The 26405-nt window shown below is 46.3% G+C and overlaps 2 non-coding genes across 2 annotated transcripts; one reads left to right on the top strand and one right to left on the bottom strand.

Annotated features, from left to right (window-relative positions):
• Window positions 1–1364: 1364 nt before the first annotated feature.
• On the bottom strand, window positions 1365–1437 carry TRNAA-UGC. Its single transcript has one exon. It is a non-coding gene; the product is annotated as a tRNA-Ala (tRNA).
• A 269-nt stretch (window positions 1438–1706) lies between these two features.
• Window positions 1707–1812, top strand: LOC125526112. The gene has a single exon (XR_007291573.1). It is a non-coding gene; the product is annotated as a small nucleolar RNA Z279/snoR105/snoR108 (small nucleolar RNA).
• The last annotated feature ends 24593 nt before the right edge of the window (window positions 1813–26405 follow it).

Raw genomic sequence — 26405 nt, 5'->3', positions numbered from 1 at the left:
CATGGGGTTTCTGCTTGGACCGACAATATGATTTGTTGTCATATGGCCATGGCTTGTGGGGATAAGCAGTGTGTGAGGTGCCCATGGAGGGACGTGGTTCAAGCGAGTAACCATGATTACCGTTCCAGACCAAGCATATGCTACATTTAAATTTGTATATCGCAAGTAATCGTAGCAATGTGCATGGCATAATGGAACGAAGTAAATTGAAGGCTCTATAGGTGTTGTCATCAGAGACCACAACGGTAAGTTTATAGCTGCAGCAAATGAAAAACTTGAAATCTGCTATGATGCTTTCATAGCAGAAGCAATTGCAGTTAGGTTTGGCCTAAACCTCTCCCGCACAGCTGGGTGCAGCAAAATTGAAGTAAATTCAGATAGCGTGGTGGTGATTTCAGCACTCAAAGAGGAATACTCATCTTCGGTGGCCAGCGCGATCTTCGATGCTTGTTATTTCATGTCTTTAGATTTCAGTAATATTGTTTTTGAACATTGATATAGAGGGAACAATAAAGTAGCCAGCCCCGATGGCTATTATTCCTCTTATTGTCTCTGATGCTACAATTGTAGCCAATTAATAAAGGAGGGGTTGATTTTAAAAATAAAAATGGAACGAAGTAAATTTATGGAAGGAGAACATTTTAGTTAACCCAGATCATTGTTTTAGTTTTTTTTTCTTGGGTATACGTCACATTCGGTGATGCGCCGGTTCTATGTTCAAATTTCAAACACCCAAACGTATGATGAAGAAATGAGCTTCCACCTTGAAGATGATCTTAATCACTTATTTATTTTATTTGTATGCATTATAGCCCATAGCAACGCACGGGCGTTCTACTAGTAAGAGATAGAATCACGCTTGCCATTGGGACCTCCCAAGGAAAATTGTTGGAGCCATCAACCATGGAAATATCAGCTCTCAAAGAGGAAGAGCACGAGAAAATCGATGATGACAACTAGGAAAAATAAGACTTTATTTGCACCGAGGAAAAAAAGGAGACTTAACGGTGGCATGAAAATAAAGGACATAATAGATGGGGAAAATAAACCTAATGATGGCATAATACATGACAAAATAGATAAGGAAAAATCTAATGGTGACATGATGAAATATATAGCAAAATAATATAACGGCGATATGAAGAAGCATACTTGGCGATGGCCTGAAAATACATTAAAAAAAGACTTAGGAATGGAGATGTGTTGATAGAAAAGACTTAAGAATGGAGATGCGTTGATATCTAATGGTGAGAACATCACCCTCAAAGAAGGAGAGAACGAGACAAACAATGATGCCAACAATAACTAGGATAAACTAGACTTGATGGCGACATGGAGATGCGTTGATAAAAACCAATTTATGTTGGAGATGCGGGGGATCGAACCCCGTGCCTCCCGCATGCAAAGCGGGCGCTCTACCATTTGAGCTACATCCCCTATGTCTGATATGTTTAACCAGATCATTAAACACTGTTACTCCCGCAAAGCAAGCCTAATCGCGACGGGCCAATGTGTGATTTAGGATGACGAGGCCACTTGTATAGGCCTGTTTGTCCGTGGCAGGTTTAGCATCGGCCTCGTAAAAAAGCTCGGTTCAATGACAAATTAGTCCCACCTCGGCTGGAGGGAGCGAGCGCATGGATGCGAGGTCTTTAAGATGGGAAGGGGTACGTCCTGGTAAAAGCACGATCCTTCAAGCAGCAAAAGGGAAATGTGGAGTGCTACAGGCTCGCTTAATTATGCGAGAGGGGTGCCCGCCCCAATAAGCCTGTTACGACACTGGGGCATCCCCATGTTTTACCATCTAATCCTAAATGCACAATTTAAAATGCCCAAATTCTTCTTGGTGCATGCGCGCTATTCTGTCCTCGCGAGCGGCCGCTCGTGCGCCGTTGGATCTGATCCAGGAGCCACCTGGTCGGGCGACACGCCCACCCTGGCCACTACGACATTTCCCCGCAGCCATCCTCTCCCCCATTGCCCGATCCCCACCGCCACGTACGCACGAGAGATGCGGATGCGCGCGGCCACCAGTTCCATTGCCTCCGGCGACCGCCGCTGACCGGCCACCGGAGTGCGTCACCGTCCCCCACGCCGGCTCCCTTCCTCTTCTCCTACCCGCGGCGGCTCCCTCGCTGATTTCCAGGCCCGATCCCGCAGGAATCATTCGCTGCCGACTCCATCTCCCCAGCCTTTGGCTTCCTCGACTGTACTTAAGTGACTCTGGTTGAATTCACAGTTTCACAAAACAACCTTAGCCAAGGATTTCATTACCGTGGTCCGGCACCATCTCCAGTAGTAACATGAAGTGTTGTCGTTGTTGCACGCTTTGATCACATGAAAAAAAGTTGGAAATTTGTGCAGGAATCTCATATCTTACCCCCGTTTAGTTTGGACTTGCTAGTACTACTCTGTCTCTCTTTATTTGTACTCCCTCCGTCCGGGTTTATTAGGCCTAAAGACAACTTCTTTTAGACCAAAACACATACTCCCCCCGTTCCTAAATACTTATCTTTCTAGGCATTTTAACAAGTGACTACATACGGAGCAAAATGAGTGAATCTACATTCAAATATGTCTACATACATCCGTATGTAGTAGTCATTTGAAATGTCTAGAAAGACAAGTATTTAGGAACGGAGGGAGTAGTAATTTGCTCACATTAATTCTTCCACTCCACTCTCAATACACTCTCTCACATGCATGCAGCCAATGAAAAAACACACATGAAGTGTATTAATTTTTCAGCCATGGCACCAACAACAATAGCTTTCAATGTAACCAATGAAATGGTTGCATGCATGCACCTTTCCAACGCGGGGCCTTATAAAAGTGGACATGCTTGTGATGCTAAGAGGCCTAATAAACCCGGACGGAGGGAGTATTTGCTATTTTATCAGTTGTTTGGACTTTCATGTGGATGATGGGGTGTTGTTCCTGATGTCGTTTCCTCGTTGTTGGTATGATACCAGGGTCTGGATGTTTTCATGGTGAGATCGGCTGCAGATTGAGTCGTCGATTCACTCTAAAACGTGTTAGGTTGCTCAGAGAATTGGGGATCTACGTGTAAGTTGATCTATTATTTACTATTTTTTTTGTTGGCATCCATAGTAGTTACAGTTGTACACATAGTAGTCCTAGTGTCACATACATGACCACAAAGTTGCATAATTTGGTCCGCATAATCGCATATGAATTGTTTTTGAAGGTTCTCATGCCCCGCCGCGAACTTGCATGCTTTTGTCGGTGCAGTCGCACATGCATGGCCATAGAGTTACACAATCTCATCCAGATAGTCGCACATGAGTTATCGTGGAAGGTGCTCACGCATGGCTGCGGAGTTGCACACTTTTATCAGCACAGTCATATATGCATGGCCACAGAGTTGCACGATCTCGTCCGCATAGTCGCACATGAATTGTCATGGGAGGTGCTCACGCCCGGCTGCGGAGTTGGCTACATAACATGGTGATACTAAGTTGCACACACGGTGATACTAAGTTGGCTACATAACATGCGCTTGTATTGAATGCCCGGTACCTCAAAATTTATTCAGTACCCATAACTTCCAAACGTCATGTTGAAATCAAGATCTTATTTCACCGTTAAAACTCTTGCAACGTGCTTCGAAATTAGATTCTGTATGGGTATGTTTCGTTAAAAAAATTGTGCAATTTAGTCTCCGTTTTATGCAATTGCCTAGCAGTCGATGTGCAACTACATGATAGTGGATGTGCAACTTTTCTCCTACCCGTATATGTGTAGTTTTCACTAGTGGGCGCCTCCACCCCCAAACTACCTCCTTCTCTAGTGAGATGTGCAAATTCATGTGTTGTGCACGTCAACTGCCTAATAGTTGATGTGCAACTTTCCACCTTTCCGTGGTTGTGTTTCATTGTTTGCTGCATCGGCCAACTGTCTAGCTGTGGATGTGCAACTTCAGATACTGCCACAACCAACTATTTTACGAGTGACGTGCAACTTTCCTTCATACCCCGTGGATGTGTAATTTCCCTACTAGCACCCGGTCCAAACCACCCCTCTAGTACAATATGCAACTTAATTTCACACCCTGTTTATATGCAACTTTTCACTACCCTCATGATTATATGACTTTTCACTACCCCTCGTGAATGTGAAATTTTCATCATCCAACTATCCCTGCCTATGAGATATGCAACTTCATATGTTGCTCCGGCCAACTGCCTAGCAGACTTTGTGCAACTCTATTTGTTGCCCCCGCCAACTGAAACTGCATATCCACAAGTAGGGAGGGGAGGGAGTTGCACATCGAGTAATAGACAGTTGTCTCTAACAACACTCTAAGTTGCACATATCACTGGTAGGGGAGATGGGGCAGGGTATGTCAACTAAAAAAACCTACACATCCACGAGTAGGGACAATGGTTGCACATCCAATACTAGATAATTGGTCGGAGCAGTAGACTAGTTGCACATCAAGTTGTTGTGGTTGCTAGGTTGCAACCTCATATGAAATTAGATCATGCATCTCCAAAAACTGGTGTTGAAACAAGTTGCATCATATAGTATTAAAGTTGCACAATGCAGTACTGAGGTTGCACCATATAGCATTAAAGTTGGCATAAAAAAATTCATCGAAACATATCCATGCGGGATCTAGTTTTAAAGATCTCACCGCGAAGAATCCAACAATGAAAACGGATCTGAATTCCGACGCGCGGTTTGGAGGATATGCCTTTTTCAAAATATGAAAACCGAAACAAATGCATATGTGATCTATTTTTCCCAACTGATGTGACTGGCGTAAATGCATTAAATGCCAAAGAAGACATGCGCTAGCGGACGAAAATTACACACATGCATGTCTATAAAAAGTGAACGCTGACAATTCCTAAATAGTAATTAAGGTTATAATAATTAAGAGATAAAAAATTGCTATTTTAGGCCGGCCGCTCGCGCAGGCAGCGAGCAGCCGGCCGCTACGTATACTCGTCCTTTAAAACGTTATTCATTTCAAAAGATTTTGTTTTTTATCTATTTTTCCTTGGTTTTGATTTGCCTGGTTTTAGTAACTTTATTATTTTAAACAAGTTCTATATTTTATTTTTGCTTTTGTTTCTCCTTGTTTGTTGATTTTATTCTCTCGAAACCCTTGGCTAGATCTGTTGATACCGCTGCAGCTCGCGAGCAACAACATTAGCCCTATGCATCGCTGCCGCAACTTGATTCGATTTTTTTTCCGAGTGAAGCCAAAAAAACCGTTCTTAGAAAATCTTGAAAATTTCAGAATTTGTTTGCCTGAATTGTTTGGACTAATTTGAAATTGTATTGTTATGGCACGTGAGGACATCTCCAACGTCGACCCGCAAATTCCTTCCCGCATCTGTCCACGAACACAGGACCAGTCCACGGACACTGATGGCGGAGGCTGCCATCCAACCCGGCCCGCATACATTTCAATCACTCTTTGAACTAACCGGACGAAATACATGCAAACACAGTGGATTTCATACAAACCGAACAAAACTCATTACATTTTCAAAACTAAAAAGGTACCGAACAAAGATAAAACTAGTCTGCATCCAGCGCTGCCGGATATCCATTCCGACGACATGGATACGTATGACTATTCTATGGCCGGCCGCGACAGATCTCCATTATCTTTCCCATGTCTGGCAGCCCCTGAGGTATATATGCTTCAGCGCAAAGCACTGCTCGCTTCCTCACCGCTCATCGAGTGGATCCGCTGGCTGATGCTTCAACTAGAGGGGAAGGATGCCTATGATGCAAGGGTCAGAGTTGGTTTTGGGGTAGGGGGACGATGGTGGCCTGCCAGAGGGCAAGACACCGGCTGCATACGCCGGCATCGCCTTGGTGGTGTCCTTCATGGGACCCAAGCCGCGGCGGCCTCCTGTGTTCTACTTCTCGATGATGGTTGTGGGTGCGGACGTGCTGGGTGCCGCCTCGTCGAGTTCGTAGCCGGCTTCTTCCTTTACAAAAAGGGCGTGGTTACGCGCACATTGACGCCAGATGGTGTGGTCGCAAGCACGGGAGGCGCGGTACGACACGACATCGTCCACGGCAGCCACGATGCACGTGTCGCCGTGCTCCCCCCGATGCCGGCCTGGAGCAACTCACCACTCCTTCATTAGCTGAATCACGCACCGGCTAGTAGTTTCAACCTCCACGAGCTGGCCTACAGTGGCTCGATGGAGGAGGAACAAACAATTGCCTGGCTCGTGACCGGAAGGCTCGACGGGCCACCCAACCGGCTTTATGCAGGAGAACTCTTCTTCCTGCTCGTCACATGCCATGGAGAAAAAATTTCAAGGAGGAAATGGGGAGCGGAGGTGTGGTGCGGTTCTTGCCCGGCGTCTGGCATCGTTTAAATAGCGAGCGGACGCGAGGAGCCAACCGACATTGTGTTTAATGCTGGCTAGCTTGCGAACAGACGTAGTCAGAGTAGGTCACTACTAGGAAAAGGGCTATAGATGAAATTGACACTAATGGCGCACCAGAGAAGTGGTGCGCCACTACTATATACTAATGGCGCACCATGTGGTGATGCTCCATTAGTGTGGAAGACACTAATGGCGCACCAGGCACAAGGTGCACCACAAGTAACAATTTTTTTTTCATTTTTCCAAACATACTAATGGCGCTCCGGGCAAAGTGCGCAATTAGTAGTTCTAACTAGTAATGGCGCACCAGCCATAGAGTGCGCCACTACTGTATTTTTTTATTCTATTTTTTGCAAAACTGCTAATGGCGCACGACCAGCAGGTGCGCCATTAGTATGTTGGGTTACTAATGGCGCATGGCTGTATGGTGCGCCATTAGTAACCTAGGACCAGCTAGATATTTTGGACAACCACACCTACACACTCACTTTCCCCACTTCATTCCCTCCACCTCCTTCTCCAAGCTTGTCGACTGCCTCCTCCTCCTCACCTCATTTGCACCATAAATTCATTAAAATTAAGTGCTGAAATTACCTTTTTTTGATAGGTAAGTAAGGGAAAAGCTATCTTCATGTTGTAGATCTACTTTTTTTTTCTCCCTAGCTCGCTCCAACAACGTGCACATGCACTTTTTGTGACCTAGCTAGATCTATGTATGTTTGTGGTGTTGCATATATGTTTGTGTTTGCAGGTACCGGTATTTGAAATGTGATAGTTGCAAATATTTTGCCGGAATGTTGATTCATTTCCGTTTCGGCGAGAATTTTGGCACTATGCATTCTTTTTGGTCCTAATTTTAGGGAAAGTCATGCCAAATTTTTTCTTGGTTCTAAAATATGTTTTGCTCTACCCCGCAGGCGACCATGGTCCGCACGATGACCGAAGGCTTCGTGAATAGGTTTTTGAGCTCCGCGAAGGCCGAGATGCTTCAAAAGAACGATACGGAGATAAGATGTCCGTGTCGAAGATGCAAGCTGAAGAGCCTTATTGCGGACCCGGATTCCGGCCAGGTGCGGGACCACCTGCTCTTGCATGGTTTCATGGATGGCTATCGGTAGCAAGGTGATGAAGATGACTATGGAGTCGTCCATGGGGGCTGGGCAAGAAATAAGGAAGGGCAGCAAGACAACCACCGCGGCGAGGGCGGGCGAGAAGACGAATAATGTCCAGGACATGATCACGACGGTGATGCTGTACACAGTCATCATGTAGAAGATGCCAGACATGATGATGAGGAAGATCAAGACGAAGGGCATGATCATGAAGATGAAGATGCCGGAGCAGACGACGATGGAGGCTGGGTGCAGGACCCTCATATTCAAGAGCTGCTTCTCAAGCAGACGGATAACGCAAGAGCTGCCGCCCGAGAGAAAGCCAAGCTGGATCAACTGGAGATAGACGCGGTTACTCCATTGTATGAAGGATGTAGGCCCGAGGATACCCGTCTGAAAGTAACGCTCATGGCTCTGGAGATGAAGGTAAAACACAAAATGACCGACGCATGCTTCGACGAGAACATGTCATTCTAGCACGAACATCTTCCCAAGGGGAACAAGTGCTCGACCAGTTTTGAGGAGGCGAAGAAAATCGTGTGTCTTCTAGATTTACCGCACGTGAAATACCATGTGTGCATGAACAATTGCATCATTTATCGGGACGAGCACGCGGAGTCTACCATATGTCCAGTGTGCGGCGTCACTCGATACAAGAAGAGGAAGAAAGCTCCTCGAAGAGTGGTGTGGTACTTTCTGATCACTCCTCGTTTGCAGCGGTATTTCGCGGACCCTAAGGTAGCAAAGCTCCTGCGTTGGCACGCGGATAGGGAGGAGAAGAAGCGGGAAGATGACGAAAATGATCCGGAGATAAATAAAAAAGACAAGATGTTGAGTCACCCTAAGGATGCGAGCCAGTGGCAAGCGTTGAACTTCGAAGACCCAGAATTTGGGAATGATCCAAGGAACATCGTGCTGGGAGCGAGCACTGATGGAGTCAATCCGTTTGGCATCCAGAGAAGCACACATAGCACCTGGCTTGTGTTTGTGTGGATGTACAACCTTCCCCCTGGTTGTGCATGAAGAGGAAGTACATTCACATGAGTATGCTAACTGAAGGGCCCAAACAACCAGGGAACGACATCAATCTGTATCTGGGGCTGCTGAAAGAGGAGTTAGACACGCTGTGGAAAACGCCAGCCAATACGTGGGACGCCGTAGAGAAAGAATATTTCCCTATGAGAGCCGCACTGCTCACGACGGTGTACGACTATCTCGATTACGGATATCTCGCGGGGCAGGTGGTCCACGGATTCTCTAGATGCGTCAGGTGCATGGATGACACAGTGTATCGCCAGCTAGATAGAGATCCTGGGTCTTTGAAAACCGTGTTCATGGGACATCGAAGGTGGCTTTGTGACGATGACCCGTGGAGGAAACGCAAGGATCTGTTCGATGGTGAAACCGAACCCCGAAGACGCCCGCGTACGAGGAGCGACGAGGAAATAGACGGGCTGTTGAAAAATTGGAAAGGTTGCCCACTGCCGGGAAAGAAGCAAAACGCGCCAGAGCCGGGAAAGAAGCGAAAGGCGCCAGAGCCGCTGCTGAAGGTATGGAAAACGAGGTCTATTTTCTGGGACTTGCCGTACTGGAAGATCCACCGTGTGCCTCACAGCCTTGATGCCATGCATATCACGAAGAACGTGTGCGAGAGTCTGCTTGGTACCCTGCTCAACATGCCAGAGAGGACCAAAGATGGGCCGAAAGAAAGGGCAGACTTGAAATCAATGGGCATTAGGCAGGAGCTTCACGCTAATGATGATGATGATGAGGCGAAGCAGGACACAGAAAGTCGTCGCAAAGGCAAAAAGGCCAAGAAGACCGGAAATGACTACCCTCCCGCGTGCTTCACTCTAAGTCAGGAGGAGATCGAGCAGTTTTTCACCTGCCTCGTAGGAGTAAAACTTCCTTACGGTTACTCGGGGAAGATAAGCAGATACCTAGACCCAGCGAAGCAGAAGTTCAGCGGGATGAAGTCTCACGACTATCACGTGCTGATGACGCAGATACTTCCTGTTGCAATCCGTGGGATCATGGACGCGCACGTCCGTGAAACGCTATTTGGCCTATGCAACTTTTTGGACGTCATCTCTCGGAAGTCGGTTGGCGTGAGGCAACTCAGAAGGCTATAGGAAGAGATCGTGGTGATACTATGCAAGCTTGAGATGTACTTCCCGCCCGCATTCTTCGACGTTATGGTGCATCTGCTGGTCCATATCGTGGAGGAGATCATCCAACTCGGGCCGACGTTCCTGCACAGCATGATGCCGTTTGAAAGGATGAATGGTGTCATCAAAGGATACGCTCGCAACATGTCACGTCCAGAGGGAAGTATAGCCAGGGGCTTTCTGACCGAAGAGTGCATCTCCTACTGCATGAATTATCTAGGCATCGAGAACCCCGTTGGTATGCCCGTCAACAGGCACCTCGGCAGGCTCGCTGGATGGGGTCACCGTGAGGGTCGCCGCGAAATGCATGTCGACTTCGAGGGTCGACTCGCTGACTTTGAAAGAGCAAACCTAGTCGTGCTACAACACATAGACGTGGTCGACCCTTGGGTGGTAGAGCACAAAACCTTTATTGAGAAGACGTACAATGACCGAGGCCAACAGAGGACGGACGGAGATATAATCAAAGAGCACAACTAATGTTTCACGCGTTGGTTCAAGCAGAAGCTTCTGTCATACCCTTTACATGAGGATTCTTCCGCGGAAGAACAACTCATATTCGCCTTGTCACAGGGCGCCGAGCACAACCTAATGACCTATGAGGCGTACGATATCAACAGATACACATTCTACACCGAGGACAAGGACATGAAGAATGATGGTTATCAGAACTCCGGGGTAACGATGGAATGCTACACCGGTAACAACAAGGACAGATACTACGGAAGGATCGAGGAGATCTGGGAGCTGAGCTACGCTGGAGAGAAGGTCCCGATGTTTCGTGTCAGATGGGCCAAGAGCATCCTAAAAAAAGACCGGTATTTCACCACCATGGTTATACCCAAAGCCAAATCCAAGACCGCGGGCGCAAACGTCACCGCGAAAAATGAGCCATGGGTACTGGCTTCCCAAGTGGACCAATGCTTCTTCATTGCCGACCCGTCAAAGCCCAGTCGTGTTGTCGTGAGGAGAGGCAAAAGGAAGATCATCGGAATGGATGGAGTAGCCAATGAGCAAGACTTTGACAAGTACGGCGACCCGAAGATCGAACATGACGATGATGATGAAGTAGCAGCATACACCACAAGAAGAAGCAGGACCACCCTACCTAAAGGACGTCCGTTCCACAGAAGAACTCCATTTGCAAAAAAGAAGGGCAAGAAGATTGTGAACAGATAGCTAGCTAAGATCGATTGTATTTAAATCATAGTCTTCATTTCTCGATTGTATTTCATGGGCACTTTTTGATATGATGAATATTTTTAAATTTCATGGGCACTTTTTGAATTCATGAGGACATTCGATCTCGATCCCCCTCCATCTCGATCTCGATTCCACCCACACCCTCCCCCGCTAGCTCCACCGCCGCCGACGACCCCCCCCCCCCCCCCCCCCCCCCCCCCCCCCCCCCAGAACCCCCCGCCCCCTCCATCTCGATCTCAATTCCACCCGCACCCTCCCCCGCTAGCTCCACCGCCGTCGCCGACCCACCGCACCCTCCCCCGCTCCACCGCCGCCGACGAGCACCCCCCGCACCCTCCCCCGCTCCACCACCGCCGCCGATGATATTTTCAAATAACAAATTTGATGATATTTTTTAAAAAATTATTACTGTTTTTATAAAAAATTATTACCGTTTCATATTCATATTCATTTTCTAAAAAATAATAATAAAAAGTTGTAGACTACAATTGTTGTTAAACAACAATTATTACTGTTTTTATAAAAAAATATTACTGTTTCATATTCATATTCATTTATTAAAAAATAATAATAAAAAATATAATAATGGCACACCGGCCTGGTGGTGCGCCATTGCTATCTAAAAAAAGATTTCTAATGGCGCACCGGCGGTGGGTGCGCCATTGCTATCCAAAAAAAAACGATTTCTAATGGCGCACCGATGGGTGGTGCGCCATTAGTAAGCTTCCCCCTATAGCTAAGTCCTCCCTCTCCCTCGCCAGATCCCATTCGTCCCTCTCTCCCTCGCCAGACCCACGACGCCGCCGCCCCGACCCACGACGCCGCCGCCCCGACCCCCGCCGGACTTCACCCTTGCCGCCCCCGCGCCCCCTCCCCCACCGGACTCCACCCCCGCCGCCCCCGCGGCCCCACCCCTGCCGCCCCCGTGCCCCCGCGATGCAGCATCGTACGCTCCCCCGACCCTCCTCCTCCCATTCCCCCTCCTCCTCTCCTTGCCCCCCGCCTGCGTCGGGGCTGACGGCCCCTTCTTTGTCTCACAGGGCAAGGTCTCCGGCGCCTCTACGACACCGACGCCGCACCGTCGATCCGCGTCACCTCGTCAACCTCGGCCCCGCACGAGCTCGCCATCGTCTTCCTCTCGGTGAGCTGCACCGGTTCCCCTCCCCCCTTTCTGTTAACTAAACATTGTCAGGTTTAGGTTCTGTTAACTGAAAAAGTTTAGATTCAGAAACATTGTTGGTCTGATAGGAAGTTTGTTGAACAGAGCAATCTACACCTGTAATTTCTACTGTTGTGCCTTTGTTACTCTAGTCAAAATTTCAGTCAAAATTTTCCTGTCAAAATTTTCAGTCAAGCACAACTGATCATGTAACTTGAGACCTTGCCCTGCAGCATTATAATGTTTGATGCACAACTGGACCTTTTCATTGTAATGGTCCTTTTCATTTTTGTCAAAGAGGCCCCGAGTTCTCTCTTCACTTGTGTGGTGATTGTCTTGGTCCTTTTCATTTTTGTCATGGCATTCTTGAGGTGCTGATGTGTCTGAGGGCATGAACCATGATCAGGTTGAGTTCAGATTTCATTAGATTAGATGGATTATCATGCCTTGTGTCCTGATAGTTGGATATTTGAGTAGTATTGTCAACAGTAATAACTTTTACATGTTTGCATTGCTTCCAAGAGTAATAGCAGGTGCTTAGGACACCTTTAGGAGATCTACTCATCTCTAATCATGCTACTCAAGGATAGGAACCGTAGGCTTCTCTATATTTTTTTAGTTTCCTTTATTGGTGGTTCTATGATGTAGTCCAGATGAAACCAATTGCATGCATTGAGAAATAGAGTATTAAAACAGAACTTGACGTGGTTTTCCACTTAGCTATCTGAATTGAGAAAAAACATAGCTTTTGCGGTCTCTGAGGCAAAAGTTGCTACTCCATATACAACTAATACTACTACTAGACAAGATACTACTCCATATACTACTAATACTACTACTGTATTTCATTTCAAAGTTCAAAATGCTGGTACTGAGATTTTCATTTGCAATGAGTGATGTTTTTCCTAGCAGTAGAAAAAACATAGCAACTTCTCTGATTTTATAAAGTTGTTCTTATATGGGTGAAACTTCACTTGTTTTTAGGCTAGTGCAGGGTGTTGCTTCTTCTGTATGGGCCAACTATGTCACAAATAAATTGTTCCTTCTTCTGTATTTGACAAGTAATGACTTGCAAAGATGATGATCATCTTGCTAGTTTGCTGGGTTTTGTCTCCGACCATTGTGTCGTGATGAATTTGCAGGTACCCTGAGAGGCCCTTGAGTTTGCTGGAATGTCGATTAACTTCCGTTCCGGCAAATTCTGGTACTCCATATGACCTATTTTCAGCAGAGGTCATGCCGAAATTTTCCATGAATTTTAGCATGACTTTGCTAAAAATAGGACATACGGGGTACTTGCGACTAATGCATGGGCCGGGGTATCTTAGTACTTAGTTAAGTAGGATCAACTGCCCCGCCATTCTTGCTGCATTAAACCATAGGTGGCAAGAGAGCCAAGTGATTAGGCCCAACTTAGAATTCTCCTTAGCATCGATAAACCCTAGATGATAAACCCAACATAGGTGGCAATAGAGCCAAGTGATTAGTGCCAAGTGATTAGGCCCAACCTAGGGTGCCTCGGCGTCGACAAACCCTAAATGATAAAAGCTTAGCTTTTAGGATGCCTCGGTGTCGACAAACCCTAAATGATGAGACCATGATCTTGTTCCTTGACAATAACCAACTTTTTGACCAAACTTTTTTCCTATTTAGAGCGAAACATGGCCCACAACGATGAGGCCGGCGGTTCGGGCAGCAAGCAATTCTGGGAGCTGTCCCAGGAGTTGGAGGAAGAACCTCACCACTATGAGGACGCCGCGGAAGACACCGATCTTGACTACACAACCCCTAGTGGCGTCGGGGATGACACCACTGATGATGGCGCCGCGGATGCCACCACTGATGATGGCGGCGCACGCACAGATGGCAGCCAACCGAAGAGGCAACGGAAGGAACGGCCCCCGAGCGTGCTCGGCACCGTCAGGGAGGAATTTACTGAAGTGAACTCCGACGGGAATCCGACGGTGCCCAAACACGTAGTCAAGGGGTACTCGGTTCAGCTCGGGTGCATTCTCCGGAGCACCGTCTCGATCAACACCGAGAACCTAAGGCATAAGGACCGAGGGAATTTGCGCAGCCTCCTCTTCACGAAGCTGCACGAACGATACAAGTTCCCCGCTGAGTTTGCAAACACACGCCTCTCAGGGAATAAAGTGAACGGTGCCTCCCTCATGAGGATGAGCACGACCCTGTCTACTTGGAAAAGCACGGTGAAGGCAATGATTGAAAAAGGTGATAGTTATGAGAAGATCAAGGCGAAATATCCTTTGATGAGCGAAGATGACTACAAGGAGTTCAAGATCAAGTGCGAGAGCCCCGCAACCTCCGAATCAAGCCAGTGGGGGAAAGAAATGCGGCAGTTGAACTTAGGGGTCCACCAACTCGGTCCCGGCGGTTACAGAGTGGCGGAGCCTATATGGGACAAGGAGGACGCGGAGCGTGCCGAGCAAGGCCTACCGCCCCGCTTCGAGAAATACCATGACAAGCAGACCAGGAACTTTCTCAGGGCCCGGTACAAGGAGGACCCGGTAACAAAGGAGCTTACCACGGATCCGAAGACCAAGGCGCTTGAGCTTGTTCTGGTAAGGAATACACCCCCGCGTAATTAGCTCCATATGGTTGCATTCTAATTAATCCCCAATATTTCTAGATGGTTCACGTTCCTTCCGCAGGACAAAGAAAGCAGTAGCGCGGGGTCGTCTCAGAGCTCCCCTTTCGACACCCCTTTGAATAGGGCGTTGAACGTAATGAAAAAAGGATAAGCTCAGTAAGCCGACGTTAGCTGGTCGTGTGGCCGGCAAAGGCTTGTCCACAAAATGGTCTTCATACTATACCGCTGGTGGGCGAAAGGAGAAAAAGACCAGCTCGGAAAGCCAGTCGCGCGAGGTTGAAGCACTCAAGGCACAAGTGGCCCGGATTCCGGAGCTTGTCCAAGAGCAAGTGGAACAACAACTGGGAACGAAGCTCAATGCCATGGTGCCTACGTTGATTCATGGGCTGACGACGTGGATTGTGGGCGGCCAACAGGGGCCTCCCCCGGTTCCCAATTTCACGGCCAGCAACTCGCACAACGCGCAGGCGGCGCCATTGGTGTCTCCGACGGCGCCATTTGTGTCTCCAGCGAAGGCAGTATTCGTGTCTCCGGCACCGGCACAGGCATTGGAGCTTAATGCACCCGGGTGTACGCCGGCCGGCACCTCGCCAGCAAGCGGCCACTCCGTCAGTTGCACGCCCGCCATTCGCGGTGCCTCGACATTAGCCGAGCTCGACGGCATCACGGTAACTAAGCCTCTCGGCCGATGACTTCATCTCCTTGCCTTTGACTGGGCATCCCTGACGACCTACATGTTTTCGCAGGGCGCCGCCGACGTTCCTTGTACTCTCCAGCACTTCGTGGGCGGCGAGTTGGTCGATGTCGCTAAGGGCAGAATCGTTCAACTGGGCAACCCCGTGTTCCACGGTAATCCGATGCCACACACAGTGTATAGGGTTGAAGTGGTTCAGGTGCTGCCAGGCTGCGACGAGCTGTTACCTCCAATTCGACCCGCTGGGGCCGACGAAGAAGATGAGATGACCCTCAGCGCCTGCGTAAGCTGGCCCCTGTTTTGGCCGAAGAGCCAGATTCGTTTAGGGGCAGGGGACACCACCCCACAGACAAGACCGCCAGTCGTGCCGGCGCCAAGCCATGGCAAGAACGCCGCAACGCTACCCGAGATGCCGGACATCCCTATGGCACAGGATCTGGACATGCATATGGCACAGGATCCGGATGATGACGACAACGACGACGGTACATTTACCAACGTCGATAAGTACTTTGACGAACATGGGTACGGTGACGAGTTCTGCGGGCCTCCTTCTCAAGAACCCAACCAACACGACCGTGATCTAGCTGGTACGGCGGAGAAACCCAGTTGCAACAGGCGTCGTCTGGCGTTCAGTTCTCAGGAGACGCCTCTAGCTGGTACGACGGAGAAACCCAGTTGCAACAGGCGTCGTCTGGCGTTCAGTTCTCAGGAGACGCCTCCAGCTGCCGCCTTCACCGAGCCTCAGATAGCTGAGGTGCCAAATATTATCAGCCCCAACACGCTCAAGAAGGCAGTCTATGAGCAAAACTCGGCCCCATTACAGCAGATCAAGAAGAAGAGCCGAAAATGGAAGACTAAAAAGGGCGCCGGTGCGAGCCAGCCGGCACCGAGTACGATCCGTGCTCAGGACGGGCTACCTTCACCTAAGGATATCTCGAGGAGGGTGCATGTGGCGGGTAGGGCGATGCTACCGACAAATATGCTCAATGCTGCAACCGGTGCTATGCGGAGTCTGCACGACAGTGTTCTTTCTTTGGAGAAGCGGCGTCTTAGAGAGAATGATGTGGCATACCCGGTTTTCGTGGCCAAGGTGCCAGAGGGCAAGGGCTTTGTGGATGGTGACATCAGGGGTACGATCGTCCTGCGGTTTGATGACATCTTTGCTATGTTTAACCTTCATCCGCTGCACTAAACCTTCGTTCGGCTGTTTTCGCTGAGTATGGAGATGCAGATCATTAGAGGCAAGACCCCGGACATCGTGATAGTCGACCCCTTCTACATGCGTGCCAAGCTCTTGAGCAGCGCTGGGGACCGCCAATTCACGAGTTCACACCTCAAAGGCATCATTCTGGCAAACCCAGATAAGGATAACTTCCTTGTGGCTTACTTTCCTGAGTAAGTCATCCCTTAACCGCCCTGTAACATATGATTTCTTAGATTTCGATCGTTCTTTTTTTCTAACATTCCGTGTTCTGTGCAGTGAGACACATTGCACACTCATCCTCTTAAGCCCGAAATATTCCATGGCCACGTATTTCCACCCGAACCGTGACTCCAAGATAGACTACACAAATATCAAGAAAGTTCTTGATGATGTTCTCCCCGGCTACGCCAAATCTGGAGGCACCTTCACCAGGGCAGTTCGTAAGTACGGCAAGCACGTGTTCGCCCACAATACGACGTTCTGCTGTGTCAAGCAGCCGCCTGGCGGTCAGAAGGATGCCTACTACGCCCTCCATCACATGCGGGCGATCGTAAGGGACCTTCATCACCTTCTGCTACCAGATAATCTCAAAGATTGGGCCGCGAGCTTGTCGGCAATCCAGGACGCGGACATCAGACAATAATTCTTTTGCATCCAATCGGAGTTTGCAGACATCATCCATCAAGATGTCCTTCATACCTCGGGGCAGTTCTTCCTCAGATATCAACCGTCCAACAGTGAGATAGACGGAACGCTACAAATGCAGGCTAACAACGCCCGCGATTTCATGACGATCACGACAGACGGCGGCTTCATCCACGCTCCTGTCCCATGAGTCGAGTCGAAAGTAGTGATGTGTAGTTCTGAAACATTGATTGGCTCATGTTGTAATTAAACTTTAATGAATTGTATGTCTCTTTGGTTTGGACAGTCGTTCAACTTAGATGTAATCGATGCTATTTATTAGTAGGACCATGAATCATGCTATTAATGTCTTGCTTTTCTCTTCCGATCCTTTTGTTGCATACTAATATATTGCTTATGTATGTATTGTCTGTTGTTTGGCTTGTGCATAGAGATGCCGTCGTATGTCGTGTACAAGGGTAAGGTTCCCGGAGTCTACGACGACTGGGAGGAGTGTCGGAGATAGGTTCACCGTTTCAGCGGTAACAGTTACAAAGGGTACACCACTAGGGCGGAGGCGGAATCTAGATACGCCCGCTATCTAGCGGGAGAGAGGAGGGAGCATTGGAGGAACCGGATGAAGACCAGTTTCGTCGCGATGATGCTCATCGTGATGACCGCAGCTCTCTTCTATGTGATGGTAGTTTAGATGATCGATATCGACTTGTAATGTGAAGACAAACTCGATACTCACGGTCTCGAGACTTGTAATGTTTTATCTTTGTTCGGTCTTTTGAATTCAGAGACTAATATGATGAATTGTATTCGAAGACTAATCTTCTATTGTATTCGATGATCTGCTGTTGCTGTGTGCTGCTGTCTATATTCTGTCAAATAATATATTTTGTAACCTGTGCAAAAATCAGAAAAGTAAAAAAACCTAATATTCATACTAATGGCGCATCACTACAGAGTGCGCCATTAGTATGCCAAAGTATACTAATGGCGCATCACCCAACAGTGCGCCATTAGTATGCCAAAGCACATGGTTAAATATGCCCCCCTGGGAGGCATACTAATGGCTCATGGTGTTCTATACTAATGGCGCACGGCGTGGTGCGCCATTAGTATACCAGATACTAATGGCGCACCGGTGGTGCGCCATTAGTAAGAAATACTAGTGGCGTGATACTAATGGCGCACCAGTAGTGTGCCATTAGTAGGCAAAACTGGTGCGCCATTAGTAGCCCTTTTCCTAGTAGTGGGTATCACGACACATGCACGGGGTTAATGGAAGAAGGTGGGTAGTCTTCAGCTGATTGAATGCGGCGCGGAGGCGTGTTCAACCTGGCGTTCAGCGGGGGGCGCCCTCGGCCGACCCGCCGCTTGAATGGCGGAGGCAGTGAGAGATCGCGTACACTCTGAGCTGGCTTCAATATGGAGCGACCGATCCACATAAGCATGAATGTGGGCAGCTGGCACCGGGCGGGAACGCGCGCAGGAGAGGGGGCAGGGGCTTTGGGTGGGCCGGGGTGATTAGAAGCAGGCGTGGGTTGTCCGTGTTGGGGAACGTAGTAATTTTAAAAAAAATCCTATGCACACGCAAGATCATGGTGATGCATAGCAACGAGAGGGAGCGTGTTGTCTACGTACCATCGTAGACCGTAAGCGGAAGCGTTATGACAACGGGGTTGATGTAGTCGTACGTCTTCATGATCGACCGATCCTAGCACCGAAAGTACGGCACCTCCGCAATCTGCACATGTTCGGCTCGATGATGTCCCACAAACTCACGATCCAGCAGAGTGTTGAGGGAGAGCTTCATCAGCACGACGGCGTGATGACGGTGATGATGAAGCTACCGGCGCAGGGCTTCGCCTAAGCACTACGACGATATGACCGAGGTGGATTATGGTGGAGGGGAGCACTGCACACGGTTAAGAGATCAATGATCAACTTGTGTGTCTATGGGGTGCCCCCTGGCCACGTATATAAAGGATGGAGGGAGGAGGAGGCCGGCCCTCATAGGGCGCACCCAAAGTGTGGAGTCCTACTAGGACTCCCTAGTCCTAGTAGGATTCCACCTCCCACATGGAATAGGAAAAAGGGAAGGGTGAAGGAGAAGGAAGGAAGGGGGCGCCCCCTTTCCCTAGTCCAATTCAGACCAGTCCATGAGGAAGGGGCGCGGCCACCTTCACTAGTAGATAAAGGGCCTTTAGTACCGGTTCATAAGGGCCTTTAGTCCTGGTTCTGGAACCGGGACTAAAGGGTCGGTACTAATGCCCTGTCTCTTTAGTCCCGGTTCTTATACGAACCGGGACTAAAGGTCCTCCACGTGGCCGCTGCCTGGAGGTCCACCTTTAGTCCCGGTTGGTAACACCAACCGGTACTAAAGGAAATTTTATGATTTTTTTTTGAATTTTCTTTTTATTTTCAAATTTTCAAATTATTTTAACCTCTAATCTCTAATCACCCCTCATCGCTGCTTGGAGGTCCACCTTTAGTCCCGGTTGGTAACACCAACCGGTACTAAAGGGAATTTTATGATTTTTGATGATCTTTTTGAATTTCCTTTTTATTTTCAAATTTCTACATTATTTCAACCTCTGATCTCTAATCACCCCTCATCACTGCTCAATTTAACCTTTAATCTCTAATCTCCCCTCATCATTCCAAATCATCTAACTTCCCGAACGGTCAACCATCCTCTCACTACTCCAGCCTGAGCACGCTTAACTTCCGGGTTCTATTCTCCCTCGTTTCCAAGTCTGCACTTGTTGTTTTCCTGACAATAGTAAGATGTCAATCCTATTAACCCTCAGGAATTTAGCTTGAGCATGAAGTCGCACATTTCACTGTTTGAGTTTGAAACTATTGTTCTAAAAAACAATAATTATTTAGTAATACTAATATTTCTTGAATAAGTAGTTTGACCACAGTTTGACCCTAGTTTGACCACAGTTTGACCATAGTTTGACCAGATTTGACCAAAATTCAAAAAAACTGAAATAATTATTTAGTAACACTAATATTTCTTGAATAAGTAGTTTGACCATTGTTTGACCACAGTTTGACCACAGTTTGACCAAAATTCAAAAAGAACTGAAATAATTATTTAGTAACACTAATATTCTTGAATAATTATTTAGTAACACTAATACTTCTTGAATAAGTAGTTTGACGAGATTTAACAAAAATTAAAAAAAACTGAAATTTGAGCATAACTTTTTTTCCTTTTAGAATTTGAGGATTCTAAAAATTTGCAAATAGGCCGTAGTTATACGTTTGATATATTATACGTTTTTTTCTGACATCGTATGCAAAAGTTATACCGTTTTACATTTTCCCTACATTTTTTGCAAAACATGTCCAAATTTAAGTTTTTAAATTTTCCTAACTAGTAGATGTAGCAATATAACTACCTCTCGAAGGATTTTATTTTTTGAAGTTTTTATCATTTTCTTTTGATTTTTTCAAAACAAAAAGGCGATCCATGGAGGAGGGGGTAGAGTTTGAAAATGGGACCTTCAGTCCCGGTTTGAGACACAAACCGGGACTAAAGGGCATTGCACCCTTTAGTCCCGGTTTGTGTCTCAAACCGGGACTAAAGGTCTAATCTTTAGTCCCGGTTTGCGACACAAACCAGGACTAAAGGGCATCGCACCCTTTAGTCTCGGTTCGTGCCTCAAACCGGGACTAAAGGGCTCAGGTGAACCGGGACTAATGCCTTAGCCGCACGAACCGGGACCAATGCTCACATTAGTCCCGGTTCGTGACTGAACCGGGACTAATGGGCTGACCCGGCCTGGACCTTTGCCCGCTTTTCTACTAGTGCTTTGAGGCCTTTCTCTCCTTTCCCGTATGGCCCATTAAGGCCCAATACGAATTCCCGTAACTCTCCGATACTCCGAAAAATACCCGAGTCACTCGGAACCTTTCCAATGTCCGAATATAGCCTTCCAATATATCGATCTTTACGTCTCGACCATTTCGAGAATCCTCGTCATGTCCCCGATCTCATACGGGACTCCGAACAAACTTCAGTCATGAAATCACATAACTCATAATACAAATCATCCCAGAACATTAAGCGTGCGGACCCGACGGGTTCGAGAACTATGTAGACATGACCGAGACTCATCTCTGGTCAATAGCTAATAGTGGAACCTGGATGCTCATATTGGTTCATACATATCCTACGAAGATCTTTATCAGTCAAACCGCATAACAACATACGTTGTTCCCTTTGTCATCGGTATGTTAGTTGCCCGAGATTCGATCATCGGTATCTCAATACCTAGTTCAATCTTGTTACCGACAAGTCTCTTTACTCGTTCTGAAAGGCTTATAGTGATGTGCATTACCGAGAGGGCCCAGAGATACCTATAAATCCTAATCTCGATCTATGCCAACTCAACAAGTATCATCGGAGACACCTATAAAGCACCTTTATAATCACCTAGTTACGTTGTGACGTTTGGTAGCACACAAAGTGTTCCTCCGGTACCCGGGAATTGCATAATCTCATAGTCATAGGAACATGTATAAGTCATGAAGAAAGCAATAGCAATATACTAAACGATCAAGTGCTAAGCTAACGGAATGGGTCAAGTCAATCACATCATTCTCTAATGATGTGATCCCGTTAATCAAATGACAACTACTAGTGACAGTCTGTTTGTCTATGTATCCACACATGTACTAAGTTTCCGGTTAATACAATTCTAGCATGAATAATAAACATTTACGATGAAATAAGGAAATAAATAATAACTTTATTATTGCCTCTAGGGCATATTTCCTTTAGTCTCCCACTTGCACTAGAGTCAATAATCTAGTTCACATCGCCATGTGATTTGCTACCTCTTGAGCACTGTGTTTGTTTTTCCCTTGAAGAGGAAAAGGTGATGCAGCAAAGTAGCGTAAGTATTTCCCTCAGTTTTGGAGAACCAAGGTATCAATCCAGTAGGAGGCCACGCTCAAGTCCCTCCTCATACCTACACAAACAAAGAAGAACCTTGCAACCAACGCGATAAAGGGGTTGACAATCCCTTCATGGCCACTTGCAAAAGTGAGATCTGATAGAGATGATAAGATAATATTTTTGGTATTTTTATGATAAGGATAAAAAGTAAAGATTGTAAAATAAACAAAGATAAAAATAGCTTATTGACGGGAGATTAATACAATGGAAAATAGACCTGGGGCCATAGGTTTCACTAGTGGCTTCTCTCAAGATAGCAAAAGTATTACGGTGGGTGAACAAATTACTGTCGAGCAATTGATAGAGTTGAGCATAGTTATGAGAATATCTAGGTATGATCATGTATATAGGCATCACGTCTGTGAGAAGTAGACCGACTCCTGCCTACATCTACTACTATTACTCCACACATCGACCACTATCCAGCATGCATCTAGAGTATTAAGTTCATAAGAACGGAGTAACGCTTTAAGCAAGATGACATTATGTAGAGGAATAAACTCATGCAATATGATATAAACCCCATCTTTTTATCCTCGATGGCAACAATACAATACATGTCGTTTCCCCTATACCGTCACTGGGATCGAGCACCGCAAGATTGAACCCAAAGGTAAGCACTTCTCCCATTGCAAGAAAGATCAATCTAGTAGGCCAAGCCAAACTGATAATTCGAAGAGACTTGCAAATATAACCAATCATACATAAAGAGTTCAGAATGGATTCAAATATTGTTCATAGATAATCTTGATCATAAACCCACAATTCATTGGATCTCGACAAACACACCGCAAAAGAATGATGGAGACTATGATTCCCCCACAAGTCGGGATGAGACTCCGGATAAAAAAAAGAAAAGAAAAAGAGGCCATAAAAAAGAGAAGGCCCCAAAAAAAGAGAGAAAAAGAGAGAAGGGACAATGTTACTATCCTTTTACCACACTTGTGCTTCAAAGTAGCACCATGATCTTCATGATAGAGAGTCTCTCATTCTGTCACTTTCATATACTAGTGGGATTTTTTCATTATAGAACTTGGCTTGTATATTCCAATGATGGGCTTCCTCAAAATGCCCTAGGTCTTCATGAGCAAGCGAGTTGGATGCACACCCACTTAGTTTCTTTTGTTGAGCTTTCATATACTTATAGCTCTAGTGCATCTGTTGCATGGCAATCCCTACTCACTCACATTGATATCTATTGATGGGCATCTCCATAGCCCATTGATACGCCTAGTTGATGTGAGACTATCTTCTCCCTTTTTGTCTTCTCCACAACCACCATTCTATTCCACCTATAGTGCTATATCCATGGCTCACGCTCATGTATTGTGTGAAGATCGATTTTTTTTGAAAATGTCAAAAGTATGAAACAATTGCTTGGCTTGTCAACGGGGTTGTGCATGATTTAAATACTTTGTGTGGTGAAGATAGAGCATAGCCAGACTATATGATTTTGTAGGGATAGCTCTCTTTGGCCATGTTATTTTGAGAAGACATAATTGTCTTGTTAGTATGCTTGAAGTATTATTATTTTTATGTCAACATGAACTTTTGTCTTGAATCTTTTGAATCTGAATATTCATACCACAATTAAGACAATTTACATTGAAATTATGCTAAGTAGCACTCCGCATCAAAAATTCTGTTTTTATCATTTACCTACTCGAGGACGAGCAGGAATTAAGCTTGGGGATGCTTGATACGTCTCCAACGTATCTATAATTTTTGATTGCTCCATGCTATATTATCTACTGTTTTGGACATTATTGGGCTTTATTATCCACTTTTATATTATTTTTGGGACTAACCTATTAACCGGAGGCCCAGCCCAGAATTGCTGTTTTTTTGCCTGTTTTAGGGTTTCGAAGAAAAGGAATATCAAACAAAGTCCAAACGGAATGAAACATTCGGAAACGTGATTTTCTCATCAGATAAGATCCAGGAGACTTGGACCCTCCGTCAAGAAAGCCACGAGGCGGTCACGAGGGTGGAGGGCGCCCCCCCTAGGGCGCGCCCCTGCCTCGTGGGCCCCTCGAAGCTCCACCGACGTACTTCTTCCTCCTATATATATCCACGTACCCCCAAACGATCGAGGGCGGAGCCAAAAACCTAATTCCACCGCCGCAACTTTCTATATCCACGAGATCCCATCTTGGGGCCTGTTCCGGAGCTTCGCCGAAGGGGGCATCGATCACGGAGGGCTTCTACATCAACACCATAGCCCTTCCGATGAAGTGTGAGTAGTTTACTTCAGACCTACGGGTACATAGTTAGTAGCTAGATGGCTTCTTCTCTCTTTTTGGATCTCAATACAATGTTCTCCCCCTCTCTCGTGGAGATCTATTCGATGTAATCTTCTTTTGCGGTGTGTTTGTTGAGACCGATGAATTGTGGGTTTATGATCCAGTCTATCTATGACTAATATTTGAATCTTCTCTGAATTCTTTTATCTATGATTGGTTATCTTTGCAAGTCTCTTCGAATTATCAGTTTGGTTTGGCCTACTAGATTGGTTGTTCTTGCCATGGGAGAAGTTTTTAGCTTTGGGTTCAATCTTGCGGTGTCCTTTCCCAGTGACAGAAGGGGCAGCAAGGCACGTATTGTATCGTTGCCATCGAGGATAACAAGATGGTTTTTTATCATATTGCATGAAACTATCCCTCTACATCATGTCATCTTGCTTAAGGCGTTACTCTGTTTTTAACTTAATACTCTAGATGCATGCTGGATAGCGGTCGATGAGTGGAGTAATAGTAGTAGATGCAGGCAGGAGTCGGTCTACTTGTCTCAGACGTGATGCCTATATACATGATCATACCAAAACGGTACTCAAGAGGTAGAGCTATATACGTGATGCCTATATACGTGAAATCCAACGCAGTGCTCAACAGGCAGCAACACCTAAAACTACTTCCGAAGCACTGCTGACACAACAGAACTTGGCAAGATCAGATGAATCTCATGAGCATCAACACCAAAACGGTACCTGACCGAGTCAAGTTGCAGTTGCATGCTCCTTTATATGTACTCTCACAGTTTGATGTACACTAACACTTTCCAAATTCGTTGTTGAACTAGCACCACGGCGCAAACGGAAACAGACATCAGGGATAATGCTTGACAGATTAACAAAATCTAAAGGAGGAAGAATGGAGATCCATTTTGAGGGAGGTTTAAAAAGGCCACGTGATGCTACAGAGTCAGCCAAGTTAGTATCAGAGGCAGCCATTGCCGTTAGGTGTCATGCACGTATCCTCCCAATGTGGATCCAATACAAGAATGAGAAAGACAATACCCAGTTCAACACCTTCCTTGACCATTTATCCGTAAGTAATGTTATTCATCGCAATTAGTAATATTTTCTTGCTCTGTCCCATTCTTTCTAGGTTCCTCCTAATAAGACTCACATTCTTTTTTCAACAGATGAGGTTCAAGTTGGTGATGATGCAACTAAACAAGCATGCACTCATGTTTTTCAGTCTGCTCTGCGACAATATCGGTACCACCTTAGAAAATCTCACTTTAAAGGCAGGGCTAACAATGAAATCGCCCAAACATGTCCAGTGGAATATATTACAGATGAAGACTAGACAACCCTCGTTAAACACTGGTCTGATCCAAAGTATCAGGTAGGCTATATGTATTTGATCAGACCACATATTGAACTTGTATTTATGTATGTGCCTTACAAGTGTATCTTCTTCTAGGCTAACTATTTGAAGAACAAGACCAACCGTTCTAAAGTGTCTATATAAACCGGAGGGCTAGGTCCGTAATTGAAGAACAAGACCAACCGTTCTAAAGGATATTCTTTTGGTCTTGATCTGTAATCTAGCTGTTATGTTCACATGCGCACACAATGATAAAATAGCCTGTTTGTTTTATATCTGTTTGCCCATGATATGAATGATGTCATACTATGTTCATCCTACTTTAAACCATGTCTCTTTATCCTTAGATGTCAACGAATGTGAGGAAATAGACAATACAGTAGGCATGCTACATGGACATATGTTCCAAAAGTGATTTTATTATGTAGTTGGCACTACAATACATGCTAATGTATTACAGTAGTTCACCAAAATAACTTATGTATAAACGTGTAACCTACTTTGTTTGTTTTTCTCTCATTAGTAACTTATCTGGTACACTAATCTACATGTTCAAACTTTCAGGAAGCTATGGAACAAATGATTGAACAACCACAACCACCTGAAGGTGACGAGGCTACCACAGGCACAATGTCACCTCTTGCTACAG

The sequence above is a fragment of the Triticum urartu genome, chromosome 7 (genome assembly GCF_003073215.2).
Source record: "Triticum urartu cultivar G1812 chromosome 7, Tu2.1, whole genome shotgun sequence".
Classification (NCBI taxonomy): domain Eukaryota; kingdom Viridiplantae; phylum Streptophyta; class Magnoliopsida; order Poales; family Poaceae; genus Triticum; species Triticum urartu.
This window is presented reverse-complemented; position numbering and strand designations above follow the sequence as displayed.